Raw genomic sequence first — 25,456 nt, 5'->3', positions numbered from 1 at the left:
GTCTGCCACACGACTGTGACTGATATGACGGGTTGGTTTGGACCCCCCCCAAAAAAGAAGCAATTAATCTCTCCTTGCACAAACTGGCTCTACAGAGGCAAGATGTCCACCTCATCTTCACCCTCCGATATATCACCGTGTACATCCCCCTCCTCACAGATTATCAATTCGTCCCCACTGGAATCCACCATCTCAGCTCCCTGTGTACTTTGTGGAGGCAATTGCTGCTGGTCAATGTCTCCGCGGAGGAATTGATTATAATTCATTTTAATGAACATCATCTTCTCCACATTTTCTGGATGTAACCTCGTACGCCGATTGCTGACAAGGTGAGCGGCGGCACTAAACACTCTTTCGGAGTACACACTTGTGGGAGGGCAACTTAGGTAGAATAAAGCCAGTTTGTGCAAGGGCCTCCAAATTGCCTCTTTTTCCTGCCAGTATAAGTACGGACTGTGTGACGTGCCTACTTGGATGCGGTCACTCATATAATCCTCCACCATTCTATCAATGTTGAGAGAATCATATGCAGTGACAGTAGACGACATGTCCGTAATCGTTGTCAGGTCCTTCAGTCCGGACCAGATGTCAGCATCAGCAGTCGCTCCAGACTGCCCTGCATCACCGCCAGCGGGTGGGCTCGGAATTCTGAGCCTTTTCCTCGCACCCCCAGTTGCGGGAGAATGTGAAGGAGGAGATGTTGACAGGTCGCGTTCCGCTTGACTTGACAATTTTGTCACCAGCAGGTCTTTCAACCCCAGCAGACCTGTGTCTGCCGGAAAGAGAGATCCAAGGTAGGCTTTAAATCTAGGATCGAGCACGGTGGCCAAAATGTAGTGCTCTGATTTCAACAGATTGACCACCCGTGAATCCTTGTTAAGCGAATTAAGGGCTGCATCCACAAGTCCCACATGCCTAGCGGAATCGCTCCGTGTTAGCTCCTTCTTCAATGCCTCCAGCTTCTTCTGCAAAAGCCTGATGAGGGGAATGACCTGACTCAGGCTGGCAGTGTCTGAACTGACTTCACGTGTGGCAAGTTCAAAGGGCATCAGAACCTTGCACAACGTTGAAATCATTCTCCACTGCACTTGAGACAGGTGCATTCCACCTACTATATCGTGCTCAATTGTATAGGCTTGAATGGCCTTTTGCTGCTCCTCCAACCTCTGAAGCATATAGAGGGTTGAATTCCACCTCGTTACCACTTCTTGCTTCAGATGATGGCAGGGCAGGTTCAGTAGTTTTTGGTGGTGCTCCAGTTTTCTGTACGTGGTGCCTGTACGCCGAAAGTGTCCCGCAATTCTTCTGGCCACCGACAGCATCTCTTGCACGCCCCTGTCGTTTTTTAAAAAATTCTGCACCACCAAATTCAAGGTATGTGCAAAACATGGGACGTGCTGGAATTGGCCCAGATTTAATGCACACACAATATTGCTGGCGTTGTCCGATGCCACAAATCCACAGGAGAGTCCAATTGGGGTAAGCCATTCCGCGATGATCTTCCTCAGTTGCCGTAAGAGGTTTTCAGCTGTGTGCGTATTCTGGAAAGCGGTGATACAAAGCGTAGCCTGCCTAGGAAAGAGTTGGCGTTTGCGAGATGCTGCTACTGGTGCCGCCGCTGCTGTTCTTGCGGCGGGAGTCCATACATCTACCCAGTGGGCTGTCACAGTCATATAGTCCTGACCCTGCCCTGCTCCACTTGTCCACATGTCCGTGGTTAAGTGGACATTGGGTACAGCTGCATTTTTTAGGACACTGGTGACTCTTTTTCTGAGGTCTGTGTACATTTTCGGTATCGCCTGCCTAGAGAAATGGAACCTAGATGGTATTTGGTACCGGGGACACAGTACCTCCAATAAGTCTCTAGTTGGCTCTGCAGTAATGATGGATACCGGAACCACGTTTCTCACCACCCAGGATGCCAAGGCCTCAGTTATCCGCTTTGCAGTAGGATGACTGCTGTGATATTTCATCTTCCTCGCAAAGGACTGTTGAACAGTCAATTGCTTACTGGAAGTAGTACAAGTGGGCTTACGACTTCCCCTCTGGGATGACCATCGACTCCCAGCGGCAACAACAGCAGCGCCAGCAGCAGTAGGCGTTACACGCAAGGATGCATCGGAGGAATCCCAGGCAGGAGAGGACTCGTCAGACTTGCCAGTGACATGGCCTGCAGGACTATTGGCATTCCTGGGGAAGGAGGAAATTGACACTGAGGGAGTTGGTGGGGTGGTTTGCGTGAGCTTGGTTACAAGAGGAAGGGATTTACTGGTCAGTGGACTGCTTCCGCTGTCACCCAAAGTTTTTGAACTTGTCACTGACTTATTATGAATGCGCTGCAGGTGACGTATAAGGGAGGATGTTCCGAGGTGGTTAACGTCCTTACCCCTACTTATTACAGCTTGACAAAGGGAACACACGGCTTGACACCTGTTGTCCGCATTTCTGGTGAAATACCTCCACACCGAAGAGCTGATTTTTTTGGTATTTTCACCTGGCATGTCAACGGCCATATTCCTCCCACGGACAACAGGTGTCTCCCCGGGTGCCTGACTTAAACAAACCACCTCACCATCAGAATCCTCCTGGTCAATTTCCTCCCCAGCGCCAGCAACACCCATATCCTCCTCATCCTGGTGTACTTCAACACTGACATCTTCAATCTGACTATCAGGAACTGGACTGCGGGTGCTCCTTCCAGCACTTGCAGGGGGCGTGCAAATGGTGGAAGGCGCATGCTCTTCACCTCCAGTGTTGGGAAGGTCAGGCATCGCAACCGACACAATTGGACTCTCCTTGTGGATTTGGGATTTCGAAGAACGCACAGTTCTTTGCGGTGCTTTTGCCAGCTTGAGTCTTTTCAGTTTTCTAGCGAGAGGCTGAGTGCTTCCATCCTCATGTGAAGCTGAACCACTAGCCATGAACATAGGCCAGGGCCTCAGCCGTTCCTTGCCACTCCGTGTGGTAAATGGCATATTGGCAAGTTTACGCTTCTCCTCCGACAATTTTATTTTAGGTTTTGGAGTCCTTTTTTTTCTGATATTTGGTGTTTTGGATTTGACATGCTCTGTACTATGACATTGGGCATCGGCCTTGGCAGACGACGTTGCTGGCATTTCATCGTCTCGGCCATGACTAGTGGCAGCAGCTTCAGCACGAGGTGGAAGTGGATCTTGATCTTTCCCTAATTTTGGAACCTCAACTTTTTTGTTCTCCATATTTTATAGGCAGAACTAAAAGGCACCTCAGGTAAACAATGGAGATGGATGGATTGGATACTAGTATTGGATACCTGCCGACTGCCGACACAGAGGTAGCCACAGCCGTGAACTACCGCACTGTACACTGGTTGATAAAGAGATAGTAGTATACTCGTAACAACTAGTATGACACTATGACGACGGTATAAAGAATGAAAAAAAAACCACGGTTAGGTGGTATATATTATAATAATAATACAATTATGGATGGACGGACTGCCTGCCGACTGCCGACACAGAGGTAGCCACAGCCGTGAACTACCGCACTGTACACTGGTTGATAAAGAGATAGTAGTATACTCGTAACAACTAGTATGACACTATGACGACGGTATAAAGAATGAAAAAAAAACCACGGTTAGGTGGTATATATTATAATAATAATACAATTATGGATGGACGGACTGCCTGCCGACTGCCGACACAGAGGTAGCCACAGCCGTGAACTACCGCACTGTACACTGGTTGATAAAGAGATAGTAGTATACTCGTAACAACTAGTATGACACTATGACGACGGTATAAAGAATGAAAAAAAAACCACGGTTAGGTGGTATATATTATAATAATAATACAATTATGGATGGACGGACTGCCTGCCGACTGCCGACACAGAGGTAGCCACAGCCGTGAACTACCGCACTGTACACTGGTTGATAAAGAGATAGTAGTATACTCGTAACAACTAGTATGACACTATGACGACGGTATAAAGAATGAAAAAAAAACCACGGTTAGGTGGTATATATTATAATAATAATACAATTATGGATGGACGGACTGCCTGCCGACTGCCGACACAGAGGTAGCCACAGCCGTGAACTACCGCACTGTACACTGGTTGATAAAGAGATAGTAGTATACTCGTAACAACTAGTATGACACTATGACGACGGTATAAAGAATGAAAAAAAAACCACGGTTAGGTGGTATATATTATAATAATAATACAATTATGGATGGACGGACTGCCTGCCGACTGCCGACACAGAGGTAGCCACAGCCGTGAACTACCGCACTGTACACTGGTTGATAAAGAGATAGTAGTATACTCGTAACAACTAGTATGACACTATGACGGTATAAAGAATGAAAAAAAAACCACGGTTAGGTGGTATATATTATAATAATAATACAATTATGGATGGACGGACTGCCTGCCGACTGCCGACACAGAGGTAGCCACAGCCGTGAACTACCGCACTGTACACTGGTTGATAAAGAGTTAGTAGTATACTCGTAACAACTAGTATGACACTATGACGGTATAAAGAATGAAAAAAAAACCACGGTTAGGTGGTATATATTATAATAATAATACAATTATGGATGGACGGACTGCCTGCCGACTGCCGACACAGAGGTAGCCACAGCCGTGAACTACCGCACTGTACACTGGTTGATAAAGAGATAGTAGTATACTCGTAACAACTAGTATGACACTATGACGACGGTATAAAGAAAGAAAAAAAAATACCACGGTTAGGTGGTATATATTGTAATACAATTATGGATGGACGGACTGCCTGCCGAGTTCCGACTGCCGACACAGAGGTAGCCACAGCCGTGAACTACCGCACTGTACTGTGTCTGCTGCTAATATAGACTGGTTGATAAAGAGATAGTATACAATACATACAACAATATACTACTATACTGGTGGTCAGGCACTGGTCACCACTAGTCACACTGGCAGTGGCACTCCTGCAGCAAAAGTGTGCACTGTTTAATTTTAAATTAATATAATATTATGTACTCCTGGGGGCTCCTGCTATAACAACCTGCAGTGCTCCCCAGTCTCCCCCACAATTATTATAAGCTTTGCCTTTTATACATTGATGTGCAGCACACTGGGCTGAGCTGAGTGCACACAGACTGAGTCACACTGTGTGACTGGCTGCTGCTGTGTATCGTTTTTTTTCAGGCAGAGAACGGATATAGCAGAGAACGGATATATTAAAATAAATAAAAGTTAACTAACAACAACTGCACTGGTCACTGTGGTAAACTCTGTCTGACTCTGCACAATCTCTCTCTCTCTTCTAATCTAATTTCTAATGGAGAGGACGCCAGCCACGTCCTCTCCCTATCAATCTCAATGCACGTGTGAAAATGGCGGCGACGCGCGGCTCCTTATATAGAATCCGAGTCTCGCGAGAATCCGACAGCGTCATGATGATGTTCGGGCGCGCTCGGGTTAACCGAGCAAGGCGGGAGGATCCGAGTCTGCTCGGACCCGTGAAAAAAACATGAAGTTCGTGCGGGTTCGGTTTCAGAGAAACCGAACCCGCTCATCTCTAGTACAAACTACACTCAGATGGCCTCCGTGCGTGTACTTGTTCTGCTATGCGTGCGCATATTCGCAATTTGCGTATGGTCGCTCCCGCGGTCCTGCGCATTAGCGCATGGTATGGGTATTTACGGTAGTTTTTGTAAACGCATGGAAAAGCCATAAAAACACATTACATATTTAATCCAAATAGTGCACAATGTACACATAGGGGGTAATTCCAAGTTGATCGCAGCAGGAAATTTTTTAGCAGTTGGCCAAAACCATGTGCACTGCAGGGGAGGCAGATATAACATGTGCAGAGAGAGTTAGATTTGGGTGTGGTGTGTTCCATTTGCAATCTAAATTGCAGTGTAAAAATAAAGCAGCCAGTATTTACCCTGCACAGAAACAAAATAACCCACCCAAATCTAACTCTCTCTACACATGTTATATCTGCCCCCCCCCCCCTGCAGTGCACATGGTTTTGCCCAACTGCTAAAAAATTTCCTGCTGCGATCAACTTGGAATTACCCCCATAGTCTCCCTGCACCACATCAGCAAGTTACAACAGTTTAAATTGTATCAGAACAAAGGGATTCACCTTTACAGGATAGGAGGGGACAGAACAAGGTTATAAGGTGGTGTTTGGTATCCAGCTGTAGGGTATTTTAAGGGTAATATTCCGGTGTTGGTTTGCAGAAGATCGCACGTTCCTGCGAATAGTTATGTGCAGGAGCAGAATATAGATATAAACTGTAAATACTGTACATTAGGTATGCGGCGGGAACCCAGAGGAGACCACCCACAAGTGCATCTTGAACAGATATCGCCCACCTATTCAAACCAACCTATGACCTCTCCTGTACTGTAAATGACCATCCCTGTGTCCAATAGACAAAGAGATTACAGTATCCATTGTATTAAGTTTTGGAAGATTGTATAAAAGGAGCCAGCTGCAGGCCTGGTCACACAAGACTCTAAAAGTTATCTATCTAGATGACCGAGGACCAGACTGGGTAGCGCGGCGAAATCCAAACAAGTATGTACCATTGACTGTAGCCATTATTCTTTTGTATTGTATTGCTTTGTTATTGTAACCCCCTTTCAGTAATAATATGTTGTGGTGTCGGAACCCGGCATTTTAAATACAATCTGGTGTCGTGTTCTCCTTTCCCTGCTAAGGTTTAAAGTGTATTACTATCGCATGCATAGCTGTTAAGGATTCACGGTGTATCTTTGGGTGTGTACGCGCTGCGTGTACTTTGTACAGCCAGCGCGGCGTTTGTACGCAAAGTCCGTACACGGTACGGGACTCTGTATGCTAATGGTGTAATAAGTACGTAGGTTGTGGATTAAGTATAGCGGCCGCAGCGGCTTCATTTAAAGTGTATGAAATGTCTTTTTAAAGTGTTGCTTTTAGTCCTGTATGTAAATCAGCGTTTACAATTGGGGGCTCATCCGATTTTCCACATACTCACAGCCTAACAGGTCATAGCAGACTTAATCTATCAGCAAAGGGCGGACAGAAAGTATCCTACGTAACCTTTTCTTGGTCGATGGATACACTGAAAACCCTACTTGTGTGCTGATTAGATGACGTCTGCTCTGTATGGTCTGGTGGTAGAACCCGTAAAAAACAACAGGAAAAAAGCTATTTAAAAATCTGTGAAATTTTTTTGGGCACCAAAAAGCGTACACAAAAGACACCCATACTTTGCATACCCTCTCACATTGTTGCCATAAGACTCAGATTGCTAGATTCATTTAGATCTGTGTGAAACCAGATACATTTGTTGCTTTATAGTTAAAAATAAAACAGTGTTTAAGGAAGTAAGTGTAAAGACACAAACGCAGTCCTGGCCTGGTTGTAAAGGTTTATACAGAAAAAAAAGATGTTGTGTTAAGTGAGCGATTATAGTTAGTATTGCTCACATTTATAGAGGTTGTGGGATTTGTTTTATTGCGGACGCAGGGTTTTGTACACGTGTCTCGGACAAAGTACAGGACTGCACATGCAGCGTAAGAGACACGCACGGTCGCGTGTTTACGCAAAGTGCGTAAGAGTGCGGGCGCTAAGTACAAATTACACAATAGTGTCGTTTAGTTCAAAGGTGGGACAGTAGCCATGCTACAATAGCACAAAACTACTCGGTTTCTAAAGCAGATTAGTATAAAACTTTTGTTTAAACTGTATTGCCTCTGGGGGTAAAGCTGCCAATCTGAATGAATTAAAATTTTCTGTACAGAAAAACCAAAGTGTATTTGAGTGAGCGAACGTAGGAGTGAGTGGATTCGAACACCGGAATGCGGGATCCCGTTGTTCGGTACACCAAGTGAGTGGAGGCTTGGTGGCATGAGGCGGCTGACTCAATTTAGTATAAGGTTTAATACGTAAGTCGAGAGGAGACTTACACAGGAGCATGGTAGGGAATTGTGAATTGTGACCCATATAGTTTTTTTGATACGCTCCGGCTGAGGTTTCACAGCTTGTGATTCGATTCCAGTGGTCGTACGTCAGATAAGTAACAAGTACCTATACACTGTGCGATTGGACCGTGCGTTTGTGGGTGCGATATATAGCGTAACTTGATATCCCTTTTACGAGCTTTTGCGTAAAATTGCGGTATCATTAGCGCTGTTTACAGCATACGCAAGCGTGATTTGTGTATAAAAAAAGTGCATAGGGAGTTTTCGCTGGTCTCTCTCAGGAAAATCTCCAACGGCAGATACTTTACTGGAAAGGGTAAGTTATTCCTAAAAACTTCCAGTAAAATATAGGTCAATAGGGGCCCTAAGTTGGGTACATTGCCTTCTCTATCAACAGTGTATGGTAGTACTGGCCAGCGTGGGCGAGAGTGGGTGAAAGCGCTCGGAGTACTTTCACCGTCACCTTATATTGAGTATTTTGGTGTTTGTGGGAAAAGGCCCACAATTATGGGAGCCAGTTGCTCAAGTGAGGGACGTTTAGCCAGGGTTCAGGCTGAAGAGCCGCGGCCCAAGGGGTCAGCAAGGTTTAAAGGAAAAAGTATTATGTGTGGTCCACACGCTGAAGACTTTTTGTCTGAATGGGTATGTATGACTGACAAAGATAGGGTACCATTTCCTAAGGTGGAAACTTTGAACCCAAGGTACCGCAGAATGTAAGCAGTGTAATATGTCTTCTTAAATCCAGAAAACAAAGGATTAGACATAACGATTGTTTAAATTTATGGCAACAAGAGGGGGAGATGCAAAGGGAACAAACTCGTAAAGCAGGTTCCAAACCTAGCAGGAATGGAGACACGAACACACCATTACCGACTCAGGTCGAAGGGAAAAAGATGGCTACAATCAATGGTACATCTGTAAATGATAGTAGTATGCAAGAGCAATGTATTAACCCTAACCTTTGCAAGTTGTATCCTGTTTTGAAGTCTTTTCAAGGTCATAGGTCACAGGAAGATGAAGGATCCAGCCAAATCACAGCTCTCATTCAGGCAGTCGCTTTGCAGGAAACTCAGGTGGGGCCTGTCCACCCAGTTAGAGCAGTACCAGTGTTCCCCACTGAAAGAACTGGTGAGGTCACAGCTACCGGTAAGTGTGAGACAGGCCATTGCACAGAGACAACAACACCCTACAGTAAACAGATTAGAAATATAATGGTAGGATTACATCCTGTCTTGGAAATAGTAACTCCCAATGGGGGAACCAATAGTCAGGGAGTAATACTCACCAGGAATAATGCAATGTATTGCCCGTGGTCCAGAGCTGAGCTGCAGTCAATCATTTCAGAATTCCCCGATCCCCGGGAGTATTTAGCCAGATGTCAGAAGTTTATCAGAGATCTGGGTAATGCTTATGAACCAGCTAATAAAGATTGACGGATACTCTTAAAAGTGTGCCTACCCCCTAATATTGACACCCAAAAATGTATCACTGATTGTAGGTTAGAATCGGATAGTCCTATGACTGACGGCAACAATCAGGAGAATATAGAACGAATTAATAGGCAACTAGAGTTGTGTTTCCCCATTACTGTTAAGTGGAGAAGAATTTTCTCCATAAAACAGAGGGAAAATGAAATGGCATCTGAATATTTTCATCGGGCCCTGCAAACAATAGATAGATACATTAGGATATCAGATAAAGGGAACGATGCGAATTACAGGGAGGTGGCTGTCTCTGTGCTAATGGACTGACTCAATAAGACAGTTAGGGACAGGGTACAAGCATCTTTGCCAAATTGGAGAGGGGCCACAGTAGCTTGTCTTATAGCGTGCGCAATTGAACATCATAAGAATATTGCTAGGCGTAGAAAACAACAGGAGGAGAAGCTGATGACAATAAGTCTACAGGCTCTTGCAGCAAAGTCTCATCAACCTAAACCCCAAAACCCGGGTAGTAAGAAAAGACCTAGAATATGTTACACTTGTAGGAAGGAAGGGCATTTTGCCAGAGATTGTAGGTATAGTAGAACACATAGTCAATATAGACCCCTAGACAGAGAAAACAAGCCACAGTATTAAACACATAGACGGGATTAAGGGACATATAGTAAGGAATCATGAGCCATATAGAAAACACAGATTCGGTTAATGGGAAGAACAGAATAAATGCAACTTTACCCTTTTGACAGAACTTGCTGGGGTTAAAAGGAGGCCTCTAAACTTTTGCTTCTTTCTCTAGCAGAAATGGCCCCTGATTAACATAACAGGAGGTTTGTTAGAGATGGTATACATATTGCGTGCTCCCGCCCAGGAAGCACAAAGTATGTTGGATACCCACGAAGACTAATATTGCATTTCACTGTTCTAGATGCATGTCTATCACAGGTAGAGGAAATTATCTCACAGATACCGGGTTCCCTATGAATTTAGGATGGACAGGACACTGGATTGATGGCTGGAATAATCCCAGTAGATATATGACACAAATAATTTTTTTTAGGAGGTATATACAGTAGAGTATCACTTCCCCATAGTGCCCAATCCAGTTGTCAAAATTTTATAAAATCCTTTTTGCCTCTATAAACTTACCTGTTACTAAGTTCTATGTGATTTTTCTTCAAAGTTTCCTCCTCATCTCTTACGCTCACCGACAGGAGGGTACAACACATGGACCCGATTACAGTTCAAATGTCACATGCCTACTTGGTCTTTCAGAGCTCTGCCCAAATCCAGTATATCTCACCAGCATAAGGACACCAGTATTAATGCAGTGTGCCTGGTCATGCACAAAGGGTGGAGCATGAGAATACTGGTGAAGGGAGACTGTGCACAGACACTGATATGCATGATGGTGTGACAGCCTGTTGGTGAATGCCAAACCTGACATTTTTCTTTTCCTTATTTACTATATTCCCCTCTCTCCTCTTATCCAGAGACTGTTTACTTCACACAACTGATAACACACGATAGTAAATTAAAATGAAAAATTAGTGTTCCCTACAGGTAGAGGCAGTCTGGAGGACATAGGGGTATGGCCAGGAGTCCTCAGGACTGTGGACAGGTGGACACAGTAAGCCAGTAGCCCCCAGAGCATATCTTCCAAGTCTAGCTGAGGTGGCAGATTGTCTGACTCATCTAGGCAAAGAGGGTATGTGCAGGCTGATGAGAGCCTACTGGTGTGCACCAGGATTCTCTCCTCATGCAGGTAAGAGACATGTTTTACTTGCTTGAGGAAGAATATTGGAAAGACAATACCAACAGAGCCATCCCATATCCCTCCTACAGACGGACCTTTTCAGGTTATACAAATCGACTTCATACAGTTACCACCCTGTAGGAATTTGAAATATGTGTTAGTTTGTATTGATGTATTTTCCAACTGGGTAGAAGCGTTCCCTGCTGCCACAAATACTGCTCCGTTCACTGCAAAGAAAATTGTGCAGGAATTTGTGTGTAGATATGGTATCCCTAGAATAATTGAAAGTGAAAGGGGTACCCATTTTACAGGTGAAGTCTTTCAGATCATGTGCAAACTGATGGGAATTAATAGCAAGCTGCATACTCCGTACCATCCACAGGCAAGTGCAAAGGTAGAGAGAGTGAACAGCACTATTAAGAACAAGCTGAGCAAATTAATGGCTGAAACTGGATTGTCGTAGCCAGAAGCTTTGCCACTAGTGTTGTACAGCATCAGAACCACTACCAGGTCTCCCCTTAACTTATCACCCGTTGAAATTCTTTTTGGTCGACAACCTCATGTAATGATAGACCCCCAGGATGATTTGAAATGTAATAATGAAGTGACTGTGAAATATTTTGGTTGGGATGAGCCAGCAGCTGAGAAATCAACAAAGAAATTTAAAGCTGGTGATCCCTGACCTACCGAACAGTAATTGTCATGACATTGAGCCTGGGGATTATGTGATGATTCGAAATTTCTTACGCTCAGGTTGCCTCATAGACAGGTGGGAAGGACCATACCAAGTCTTGTTAACCAGCACGACAGCATTGAAGGTCGCCAAAAGAGAGACTTGGGTCCACTCGTCCCACTGCAAGAAGGTCACTGAACCGGAGAGAACTCGTGACAAAGAGCAGAGTGTAGAGAATCTCGTATCATTGGAGTGTCTGTTCCGGGAAAGTTGAGAGGCAGGACTGTTGAAGGGCATCTGAGCACAGAGAGTAACAAGATCTAGAACGGTTGTCGCACCATTTTCTTTTTTTACCTCCCCCTGCATTTTCCTTTCTTTTCTCCTTCTTATTTTCCTCCTTTCCCCTAACGAAATGGATCGATCACAAGAGACTGCATTTCGGGGTCTGTTAGTACAGTAATTCTGGTTTTGATCAGGAAAGTTTGTTTTGGTGAGGGTTCCAGAGAGGTCGAGCAGGGATCTGGAATGGGTTCTGATGGCAAGTATGAATTTGTAGGATCTCAGGAGCAGCACATCACTCTAGTAAAGGTTGGCATCAGTAAGCGCTCTGGTAGTCAGGGAGCTCGGAGGCACTGTGAGGGGTTATTGTCTGATGAATATTGTATTTGTAGGAATTGTGAGAATATAGTAGAGGCTGGGTGCATCCAGAGATGCCAGTCCAACCTTAATATCGACATGGACCGCCATCCGTTGAGTGATTACCACTCACTAGTGGGTAAGGTCTTAAACCAGACAGAATGCTGTCTGTGCTCACAAGTACCTCAAGGTCAGAGTAAGTCAGGATTAGTACCATACCCTTTAGCAATAGATGAGGTACTCGAATTGCGGGGTGGGAGACCGGTGGACAAGAAATTCAATATCTCTAGGCCCCCTAGTTTGAGGATCCACCAGTATCATGTAGGCAGGTCCTTATTGTGTTTTAATATTTCCAATTACCGAAAACCAGGAAATTGGGAAGTGACGTGGACTAACCAGACAATGACCTTTTCACACAGAGCTGATAGGATACCCATAGACTCTGAACTTGTACGCCAAATAGCCAACAGTGGGAGATATTTTCAGCATAGGTATACTCGTGGAAGCAAGACCATGTGGGTTGGAAAAGTATCGTCAGGGTATTGTGCTCATATCATCCAGCCCGATACTTGTACTGAGCAGATGGGAGAACTAGGGATTGGTTTCTTTACTTGGAAAATATGTAATATGGTGATGTTATATTTTGTCCCCTATGTTCTCCCAGATGATGCCTATTTCATATGTGGGAGGAAGGCGTACAAGTGGCTTGCCCCAAGCTCAGAGGGATTGTGTTATATTGGGAGAGTACTACCAGAGGTCATGACCATAACCCATGATAAACTGAAAGACGTTCACCGCAGTGCTCAGGCTCCTTATACTCATACTCACTATGAACACATCATCAAGAGACACCTCATAGATAGGGCAGAGCACGCAGCCTCTGATTTGATCCACGAATCCACCGGGATTCAGTTCCTTCTCGCATTAGACATTACCCGTACTGCCAGAGGAACTATAAATTATAGGTATATCCGTGCGCTAGCGAACTTGATAAATAATATCACAGATGTATGACGACACCTTCAGGTATATGGGAAGGGAGTTTCAAGCTTACAAGAAGGAACTGATTCAGCACAGGATGGTCCTTAGTTATGTCACAGCCGTGACAGATGGGTACTGTGTTACTCTGGCAACTCAATATCATGTGAAGTGCTGTACTTATATTACAAACAGCACTGACGACCCTACGGAGATCATCGATCAAAAGATGGACAATATCTTGTAGTTGAAGTGGGAGTTCAGGAGGAAGCACAACCTTACCTTAGCGACTGTGAGTAATGAACTGACCGGCTGGGTCTCATGGCTGAACCCACGCAAATGGTTCTCAGGTTTAGGAGAGTGGGCTCAGAATGTCATTATGAGTGCAGGGAAGTTTCTCCTTTGTATCCTAGGAGTTGTCATAATTATTGGTTCGATATTTAGGTGTGTTCAAATTCTAATGCGGCGCAAGCACGGCACAAATTTGATGAGTCTAAGGAGCGAGGGCGCTGTCATAGTAGCAGATTTAATTTACGACCCATCCATAGAGACAGTGTTATGATAAGGATTGCAAATGAATTTCATGGCCTGTTTCTTTCACCCGTTTTTCTTTTGTCTCCCCCTCTGCCCAGATACATCCATCCGGAAAAGACATCAGCCCTACCCAAAATGTTTATGTGAATGTATTTTTATATATGTGTCTTATCTTCATCTCTGCAACCTCCAGCTAATGGCACACATAGTCGACAGGTGATATCCACATATACTAGCACTCACATATGTTTCCCCCTACATGTATCATCAACTAAATGTGCACCCCATTTGTTGTAACAAGAAGCCGAAAAGAGCTCGGTAGTGTTTGTTGGCCCATTTACAGACCCTTAATACGGGATGAGAAGGATTTATTGTATACTTCGCAATACCTCGAAGCTTATGTAGAACATATACGGCATGATGATACATGCCCCTCAGACATGGATTTATACATACATACATGCTTTCTACTATCCCACTAGGTCAGTGGTTCCCAAACTTTTTTGAATCACGGCGCCCTAGAGTATCAGATTTTTTTTCACGGCACCCCTAGGCCAATAATTTCTTATTGAGAAAATTAGAAAGAAATATTAAATTAAGTAGACTGTGTTTATAGGTCATCCTTAGGGTCAGTTGTGTGGTGAGGGACAAGATTTGCTTCTGTTTGTCCCCATATTTTATGACTGACAGCCACCAGCACTAGTTTTGCCTTTTATATTGACCATAAATAATTTGAATTGGTCCTGGACCACCAACCCAGGGCACCCCTGCAAGTGTCCCGAGGCACCCCAGGGAGCCACGGCACACAGTTTGGGAACCACTGCACTAGGTCATATATTTCCCACCTACAACTCTCCCCCGACCATCCAAGCTTCTGTAAATATTGTATAGATATTTTTCTGTTTATTAATTAGGTAGTGGCAGTTATTGGTGACTGCCAAAGGGTGGACTGTCAAAGTCGAAAATATTGCAGTACACACATCACGTACAAACTACACACAGATGGCCTCCGTGCGTGTACTTGTTCTGCTGTGCATGCGCATATTCGCAATTTGCGTATGGTCGCTCCCGCGGTCCTACGCATTAGCGCGTGGTATGAGTATTTACGGTAGAGTTTGTGAACGCATGGAAAACCTATCAAAACACATTACATATTTAATCCAAATAGTGCACAATGTACACATAGTATCCCTGCACCACATCAGCAAGTTACAACAGTTTAAATGGTATCAGAACAAAGGGATTCACCTTTACAGGATAGGAGGGGACAGAACAAGGTTATAAGGTGGTGTTTGGTATCCAGCTGTAGGGTATTTTAAGGGTAATATTCCGGTGTTGATTTGCAGAAGATCGCATGTTCCTGTGAATAGTTATGTGCAGGAGCAGAATATAGATATAAACTGTATTTACTGTACATTAGGTATGCGGCGGGAATCCAGAAGAGACCACCCACAAGTGCATCTTGAACAGACATCGCCCACCTATTCAAACCAACCTATGACCTCTCCTGTACTGTAAATGACCATCCCTGTGTCCAATGGACAAAGAGATTACAGTATCCATTGTGTTAAGTTTTGGAAGATTGTATAAAAGGAGCCAACTGCAGGCCTGGTCACACAAGACTCTAAAAGTTATCTATCTAGATGACCGAGGACCAGACTGGGTAGCGCGGCGAAATCCAAACAATTATGTACCATTGACTGTAGCCATTATTCTTTTGTATTGTATTGCTTTGTTATTGTAACCCCCTTTCAGTAATAATATGTTGTGGTGTCGGAACCCGGCATTTTAAATACAATCTGGTGTCGTGTTCTCCTTTCCCTGCTAAGGTTTAAAGTGTATTACTATCGCATGCATAGCTGTTAAGGGTTCACGGTGTATCTTTGGGTGTGTACGCGCTGCGTGTATTTTGTACAGCCAGCGCGGCATTTGTACGCAAAGTCCATACACGGTACGGGACTCTGTACGCTAATGGTGTAATAAGTACGTAGGTTGTGGATTAAGTATAGCGGCCGCAGCGGCTTCATTTAAAGTGTATGAAATGTCTTTTTAAAGTGTTGCTTTTAGTCCTGTATGTAAATCAGCGTTTACAATAGTAACGCACTGTGAACTGGGCTGGGAACCGGTATAACTGGTAGCGCACTGTGAACCAGGCTGGGTACCTGTGTAACTGGTAACACACTGTGAACCGGGCTGGGTACTGGTATAACTGGTAACACACTGCGAACCGGGCTGGGTACCGGTATAACTGGTAACACAGTATGAACTGGGCTGGATACCGGTGTAACTGGTAACACACTGTGAACTGGGCTGGGCACTGATATAACTGGTAATGCACTGTGAACCGGGCTGGGTACCGGTATAACTGGTAGCACACTGTGAACTGGGCTGGATACCAGTGTAACTGGTAATGCACTGTGAACTGTGCTGGGTACCGGTATAACTGGTAATGCACTGTGAACTGTGCTGGGTACCGGTATAACTGGTAATGCACTGTGAACTGGGCTGGGTACCGGTATAACTGGTAGCACACTGTGAACCAGGCTGGGTAGCAAAAGAGCAGAGGTTTACAGGAACTAAGGTAATAGTGTTACCTCTAGGGAGCTCAGCTACTAAGCTCATACTGAGTTGTGTGACTCATGGAACTGGCAGCTTCTGGAACATGAAAAGAGGATGCTGACATTTAGGCCTAAACTCCAAAGATCTGAAACAGTGAAGAATCAAATGCTGCACACAGCTAATTAGATTACTCAGAGGAATTCCCACTCAGGTGGCTAATCAAGAGTAAGCAACACAGATTTGCAGTCTTCATGCTGAGTTGAAGCAAATGCAGTTTACAGGATATGCTGAGGTAAGCCACAGAATATGAGAAATACAGTCAGGATCATGACAGTGAGTTGTATTGTGACATCTGACTATATATAAGGGGCTGTAAACCCTGATTTGTGTAGAGAGAAATCTCTTCTGACTGAGAGGAGAGACACCTGCTGTAAACATCTTGTATGCTGTACCTTCTGTGTAAAGCTTGTAAAGAGGAAGGGTCTTTAAGACTTTTTGAGCAATAAACATCTTGCCTTCAAGACAACTGCTTCTTTTCTTGTGACAAACAGGAATGAGACAAATGCAGTCCCATTCTCCAGCTGTACTGATATGAGTCCAGCATTTCCAAGCTTTGCCCTCTGCCAGCTAACGTGCAGGGCATGGACCAGGTCAGTGACCAGTGGGGGTTAACCGACACTAGTCAGGAGGTGTGTCAGCAGCATGTCCACACATATACTAAAAGGAATTGGTGCAGATGCCCTATGCAATCATTACTATAAATTAGAATATCTATTACAATTAGAGGTTGTTAGCATAATTGGCCAATAATATGGGCTTTTCCCCACCACGTCAAGGTCACCTCTGTCGAGAAAGTCCCTAACCCCTTGGAGTTCACATACAGGGTGCAGAGCACTCCCAAACCAGCCCAGCCAAACCCCCCTCCCCCCAGGGCATCAATCTGGTAGAAAATAATAGTGAGGTGTTATGTATAGGATAGGCAAAGAAAGTTACTGAGTGTAGAAAGTGTTATAAAAAATAGAGATTAGCTGGTTCGGTTCCTCGGAATCCGAACCCCCCCGAACTTCACCCATTTTACACGGTTCCGAGGCGGACTCGAATCTTTCCGCATTGCTCGGTTAACCCAAGCGCGCCCGAACGTCATCATCCCGCTGTCGGATTCTCGCAAAATTCCTATTCTATATAAGGAGCCGCGCGTCGCCGCCATTTTAACTCGTGCATTGGAGATGATAGGGAGAGGACGTGTGCAGCGTTCTCTCAGTTGTGTTCAGTGTGCTGCAAATATCTGTGCTCAGTGTGCTGCAAATATCTGTGCTCAGTGTACTGAAAATATCTACGTTCTCTGCCTGAAAAACGCTCCATATCTGTGCTGCATTGTAGTATATAGTAGGAGGACAGTGCAGAATTTTGCTGACCAGTGACCACCAGTATTATATCAGTACGGTACAGTAGTCCACTGCTCTACCTACCTCTGTGTCGTCAAGTATACTATCCATCCATACCTGTGGTGCATTTAAGTTTTGCGCAGTAGTAGGAGGACAGTGCATAATTTTGCTGACCACAGGTATATAATATATAGCAGTACGGTACAGTAGTCCACTGCTCTACCTACCTCTGTGTCGTCAAGTATACTATCCATCCATACCTGTAGTGCATTTTAGTTGTTGTGCGCAGTATATATAGTAGGAGGACAGTGCACAATTTTGCTGACCACCAGTATATAATATATAGCAGTACGGTACAGTAGTCCACTGCTCTACCTACCTCTGTGTCGTCAAGTATACTATCCATCCATACCTGTGGTGCATTTAAGTTTTGCTCAGTATATATAGTAGGAGGACAGTGCATAATTTTGCTGACCACCAGTATATAATATATAGCAGTATGGTACAGTAGTCCACTGCTCTACCTATCTCTGTGTCATCAAGTATACTATCCATCCATACCTGTGGTGCATTTAAGTTTTGCGCAGTACTAGGAGGACAGTGCATAATTTTGCTGACCACCAGTATATAATATAGAGCAGTACGGTACAGTAGTCCACTGCTCTACCTACCTCTGTGTCGTCAAGTATACTATCCATCCATACCTGTGGTGCATTTTAGTTGTTGTGCGCAGTATATATAGTAGGAGGACAGTGCATAATTTTGCTGACCACCAGAATATAATATATGGCTGTACGGTACAGTAGTCCACTGCTCTACCTACCTCTGGTGTCGTCAAGTATACTATCCATCCATACCTGTGGTACATTTAAGTTTTGTGCAGTAGTAGGGGGACAGTGCAGAATTTTGCTGACCACCAGTATATAATATATAGCAGTACGGTACAGTAGTCCACTGCTCTACCTACCTCTGTGTCGTCAAGTATGCTATTCATCCATACCTGTGGTGCATTTAAGTTTTGTGCAGTAGTAGGAGGACAGTGCACAATTTTGCTGACCACCAGTATATAATATATAGCAGTACGGTACAGTAGTCCACTGCTCTACCTACCTCTGTGTCGTAAAGTATACTATACATCCATACCTGTGGTGCATTTTAGTTGTTGTGCGCAGTATATATAGTAGGACAGAGCATAATTTTGCTGACCACCAGTATATAATATATAGCAGTACAGTACAGTAGTCCACTGCTCTACCTACCTCTGTGTCGTCAAGTATACTATCCATCCATACCTGTGGTGCATTTAAGTTTTGCGCAGTATATATAGTAGGAGGACAGTGCAGAATTTTGCTGACCACCAGTATATAATATATAGCAGTACGGTACAGTAGTCCACTGCTCTACCTACCTCTGTGTCGTCAAGTATAATATCCATCCATACCTGTGGTGCATTTAAGTTTTGCGCAGTAGTAGGAGGACAGTGCAGAATTTTGCTGACCACCAGTATATAATATATAGCAGTACGGTACAGTAGTCCACTGCTCTACCTACCTCTGTGTCGTCAAGTATACTATCCATCCATACCTGTGGTGCATTTAAGTTTTGCGCAGTATTAGGAGGACTGCATAATTTTGCTGACCACCAGTATATAATATATAGCAGTACGGTACAGTAGTCCACTGCTCTACCTACCTCTGTGTCGTCAAGTATACTATCCATCAATACCTGTGGTGCATTTTAGTTGTTGTGCGCAGTATATATAGTAGGAGGACAGTGCATAATTTTGCTGACCACCAGTATATAATATATAGCAGTACGGTACAGTAGTCCACTGCTCTACCTACATCTGTGTCATCAAGTATACTATCCATCCATACCTGTGGTGCATTTTAGTTGTTGTGCGCAGTATATATATATAGTAGGAGGACAGTGCATAATTTTGCTGACCACCAGTATATAATATATAGCAGTACGGTACAGTAGTCCACTGCTCTACCTACCTCTGTGTCGTCAAGTATACTATCCATCCATACCTGTAGTGCATTTTAGTTGTTGTGCGCAGTATATATAGTAGGAGGACAGTGCATAATTTTGCTGACCACCAGAATATAATATATAGCAGTACGGTACAGTAGTCCACTGCTCTAACCTACCTCTGTGTCGTCAAGTATACTATCCATCCATACCTGTGGTGCATTTAAGTTTTGTGCAGTAGTAGGAGGACAGTGCAGAATTTTGCTGACCACCAGTATATAATATATAGCAGTACGGTACAGTAGTCCACTGCTCTACCTACCTCTGTGTCGTCAAGTATACTATCCATCCATACCTGTGGTGCATTTAAGTTTTGTGCAGTAGTAGGAGGACAGTGCATCATTTTGCTGACCACCAGTATATAATATATAGCAGTTTGGTACAGTAATCCACTGCTCTACCTACCTCTGTGTCGTCAAGTATACTATCCACCCATACCTGTGGTGCATTTTAGTTGTTGTGCGCAGTATATATAGTAGGAGGACAGTGCACAATTTTGCTGACCACCAGTATATAATATACAGCAGTATGGTACAGTAGTCCACTGCTCTACCTACCTCTGTGTCCTCAAGTATACTATCCATCCATACCTGTGGTGCATTTAAGTTTTGCGCAGTATATATAGTAGGAGGACAGTGCAGAATTTTGCTGACCACCAGTATATAATATATAGCAGTACGGTACAGTAGTCCACTGCTCTACCTACCTCTGTGTCGTCAAGTATACTATCCATCCATACCTGTAGCGCATTTTAGTTGTTGTGCACAGTATATATAGTAGGAGGACAGTGCATAATTTTGCTGACCACCAGTATATAATATATAGCAGTACGGTACAGTAGTCCACTGCTCTACCTACCTCTGTGTCGTCAAGTATACTATCCATCCATACCTGTGGTGCATTTGTTTTGTGCAGTAGTAGGACAGTGCATAATTTTGCTGACCACCAGTATATAATATATAGCAGTACGGTACAGTAATCCACTGCTCTACCTACCTCTGTGTCGTCAAGTATACTATCCATCCATACCTGTGGTGCATTTGTTTTGTGCAGTAGTAGGACAGTGCAGAATTTTGCTGACCACCAGTATATAATATATAGCAGTACGGTACAGTAGTCCACTGCTATACCTACCTCTGTGTCATCAAGTATAATATCCATCCATACCTGTGGACATTTAAGTTTTGAGCAGTAGTAGGAGGACAGTGCAGAATTTTGCTGACCACCAGTATATAATATATAGCAGTACGGTACAGTAGTCCACTGCTCTACCTACCTCTGTGTCGTCAAGTATACTATCCATCCATACCTGTGGTGCATTTAAGTTTTGCGCAGTACTAGGAGGACTGCATAATTTTGCTGACCACCAGTATATAATATATAGCAGTACGGTACAGTAGTCCACTGCTCTACCTACATCTGTGTCGTCAAGCTTACTATCCATACATACCTGCGGTGCATTTTAGTTGTTGTGCGCAGTAAATTTAGTAGGAGGACAGTGCAGAATTTTGCTGACCACCAGTATATAATATATAGCAGTACGGTACAGTAGTCCACTGCTCTACCTACCTCTGTGTCGTCAAGTATACTATCCATCCATACCTGTGGTGCATTTTAGTTGTTGTGCGCAGTATATATAGTAGGAGGACAGTGCATAATTTTGCTGACCACCAGTATATAATATATAGCAGTACGGTAGAGTAGTCCACTGCTCTACCTACCTCTGTGTCGTCAAGTATACTATCCATCCATACCTGTGGTGCATTTTAGTTGTTGTGCGCAGTATATATATTAGGAGGACAGTGCATAATTTTGCTGACCACCAGTATATAATATATAGCAGTACGGTAGAGTAGTCCACTGCTCTACCTACCTCTGTGTCGTCAAGTATACTATCCATACATACCTGTGGTGCATTTAAGTTTTGCGCATTATATATAGTAGGAGGACAGTGCAGAATTTTGCTGACCACCAGTATATAATATATAGCAGTACGGTACAGTAGGCCATTGCTATTGATATATTACTGGCATATAATTCCACACATTAAAAAATAGAGAACAAAAATGTGGAGGGTAAAATAGGGAAAGATCAAGATCCACTTCCACCTCGTGCTGAAGCTGCTGCCACTAGTCATGGCCGAGACGTTGAAATGCCATCAACGTCGTCTGCCAAGGCCGATACCCATTGTCATAGTAGAGAGCATGTAAAATCCAAAAAACAAAAGTTCAGTAAAATGACCCAAAAATCTAAATTAAAAGCATCTGATGAGAAGCGTAAACTTGCCAATATGCCATTTACAACATGGAGTGGCAAGGAACGGCTGAGGCCATGGCCTATGTTCATGGCTAGTGGTTCAGATTCACATGAGGATGGAAGCACTCATCCTCTCGTTAGAAAACTGCAGTGCCACTCCTAGATGGGCCAGGTGTTTGTGTCGGCTACTTGGGTCGCTTAGCTTAGCCATCCAGCGACCTTGGTGCACCTCTTTTTTTCTTTGTATCATGTGCTGTTTGGGGACTATTTTTTAAATCTGCTATCCTGTCTGACACTGCAGTGCCACTCCTAGATGGGCCAGGTGTTTGTGTCGGCCACTTGGGTCGCTTAGCTTAGTCACACAGCGACCTTGGTGCACCTCTTTTTTTCTTTGCATCATGTGCTGTTTGGGGACTATTTTTTGAAGTGCCATCCTGTCTGACACTGCAGTGCCACTCCTAGATGGGCCAGGTGTTTGTGTCGGCCACTTGGGTCGCTTAGCTTAGTCACACAGCGACCTTGGTGCACCTCTTTTTTTCTTTGCATCATGTGCTGTTTGGGGACTATTTTTTGAAGTGCCATCCTGTCTGACACTGCAGTGCCACTCCTAGATGGGCCAGGTGTTTGTGTCGGCCACTTTGGTCGCTTAGCTTAGCCACACAGCTACCTCATTGCACCTCTTTTTTTCTCTAACGTCCTTGTGGATGCTGGGGACTCCGTAAGGACCATGGGGAATAGACGGGCTCCGCAGGAGACATGGGCACTTTAAGAAAGAATTTAGATTCTGGTGTGCTCTGGCTCCTCCCTCTATGTCCCTCCTCCAGACCTCAGTTTGAATCTGTGCCCGGACGAGCTGGGTGCTGTTCAGTGAGCTCTCCTGAGCTTGCTATAAGAAAGTATTTTGTTAGGTTTTTTATTTTCAGGGAGCTCTGCTGGCAACAGACTCCCTGCATCGTGGGACAGTGGGACAGAGGGGAGAGAAGCAGCCCTACTCTCTGAAGATAGGTCCTGCTTCTTAGGCTACTGGACACCATTAGCTCCAGAGGGATCGTACACAGGATCTCACCCTAGTCGTCCGATCCCAGAGCCGCGCCGCCGTCCCCCTCGCAGAGCTGGAAGACAGAAGCCGGGTGAGCATAAGAAGCAAGAAGACTTCGAAATTGGCGGCAGAAGACTCCAGTCTTCACTGAGGTAGCGCACAGCACTGCAGCTGTGCGCCATTGCTCCCACACACACACCCACATACTCCGGTCACTGTAAGGGTGCAGGGCGCAGGGGGGGCACCCTGGGCAGCAATTAGGACCTCTTTGGCAAAACTTTGCATATATACAGTTGGGCACTGTATATATGTATGAGCCCCCGCCAAAAATTTGTACATTAAAGCGGGACAGAAGCCCGCCATCGAGGGGGCGGGGCTTCTTCCTCAGCACTCACCAGTGCCATGTTTTTTCTCCACAGCACCGCTGAGAGGAAGCTCCCCAGCCTCTCCCCTGCAGATACACGGTAGTAGAGGGTAAAAAGAGAGGGGGGGCACATAATTAGGCTCAAAAATCAATATAAACAGCAGCTACTGGGTTAACATTAAGTTACTGTGTTATTCCTGGGTTAATAGCGCTGGGGTGTGTGCTGGCATACTCTCTCTCTGTCTCTCCAAAGGGCCTTGTGGGGGAATTGTCTTCAGATGAGCATTCCCTGAGTGTGTGGTGTGTCGGTACGTGTGTGTCGACATGTCTGAGGTAAAAGGCTCGCCTAAGGAGAAGATGGAGCAAATGTGTGTGTGAGGGGTGTCTCCGTCGACAACGCCGACACCTGTTTGGATATGTGTAATTAAGTGCTAAGGTGAAATTATTGCACAAAAGATAAGAGAACAGACAGGGAATCTACCCATGTCTGTCCCTGTGTCGCAGAGACCTTCAGAGTCTCTCAATGATCACTATCCAAAATAATAGACATTGATATCGACACGGATTCTGACTCCAGTGTCGACTACGATAATGCAAAGTTACAGCCAAAATGGCAGGAAAGTATTCAATATATGATTATTGTAATAAAAGATGATTTGCATATCACTGATGACTCATCTGTCCCTGACACAAGGGTACACATGTTTAAGGGGAAGAAAGCTGAGGTAAATTTCCCTCCTCTCATGATGAAAAAGAGCGGGAATCTCCAGACAAGAGACTGCAGTTTCCCACAAGGAATTCTCAGGGAGTATCCTTTCCCTACTAGGGCCATGATGCAATGGGAATCTTCCCCTAGGGTGTCACGTTTGCCCATAAGGTAGCCCTGACTTAACAGCTATCCTCAGGGATCCTGCAGATAGCGTGCACATTCTGGTACACTACTCAGACCGGCGATTGTGTCGGCATGGGTTTATAGCGCTGTAGCAGCGTGGTCAGGTACCTTTATCAGCAGAGATTGAGACCCTAGTATGTATATATATATATATAGATATATATATTAAAGATGCTGTCTTAAGATATATATATATAAAACATGCCCAAAGAGACATTAGTCTACTGGGTTCTAGAGTCAACGCTATGTCGATTTCTGCTTGACGTGTCCTGAAGAATATGCAATGGACAGGTGATGCCGACTTAAGAGGCATATGGAAGGCTGAGGATTGTGTGGAGAAGGGATCTCGGACCTGGTCTCCACAGCTATGGCTCGTAATTCTGATATTTTGCCTTATATTCCTGCACAGCCTAGGAAAGCACGACATTATCAAATGCAGCCTTTCGATCACAAAGAAACAAGAAAGTCCGAGGTGCGTCCTTTCTTGCCAGAGGCAGGGGCAGAGGAAAGAAGCTGCACAACACAGCTAGTTCCCAGGAACAGAAGTCCTCCCCGGCCTCTACAAAATCCACTGCATGTCGCTGGGGCTCCACAGGCGGAGCTAGGCCCGGTGGGGGCACGTCTTCGTAATTTCAGCCACAAGTGGGTTCACTCCCTGTTGGATCCCTGGGCAATTGATATTGTGTCTCAGGGATACAAGCTGGACTTTGAGGAGATGCCCCCTCACCGACGGCCCTGCCGGCTTCCCCCCACGAGAGGGAAATAGTGTTAACTGCAATTCACAAATTGTATCTTCAACAGGTGGTGGTCAAGGTTCCCCTCCTTCAACAAGGAGGGTGTTATTATTCGACCATGTTGTAGTCCCGAAACCGGACGGTTCGGTCAGACCCATATTGAATTTAAAATCCCTGAATATATACCTGAAAAGGTTCAAGTTCAAGATGGAATCGCT

The sequence above is a fragment of the Pseudophryne corroboree genome, chromosome 9 (genome assembly GCF_028390025.1).
Source record: "Pseudophryne corroboree isolate aPseCor3 chromosome 9, aPseCor3.hap2, whole genome shotgun sequence".
NCBI classification, from domain to species: Eukaryota; Metazoa; Chordata; class Amphibia; order Anura; family Myobatrachidae; genus Pseudophryne; species Pseudophryne corroboree.
This window is presented reverse-complemented; position numbering follows the sequence as displayed.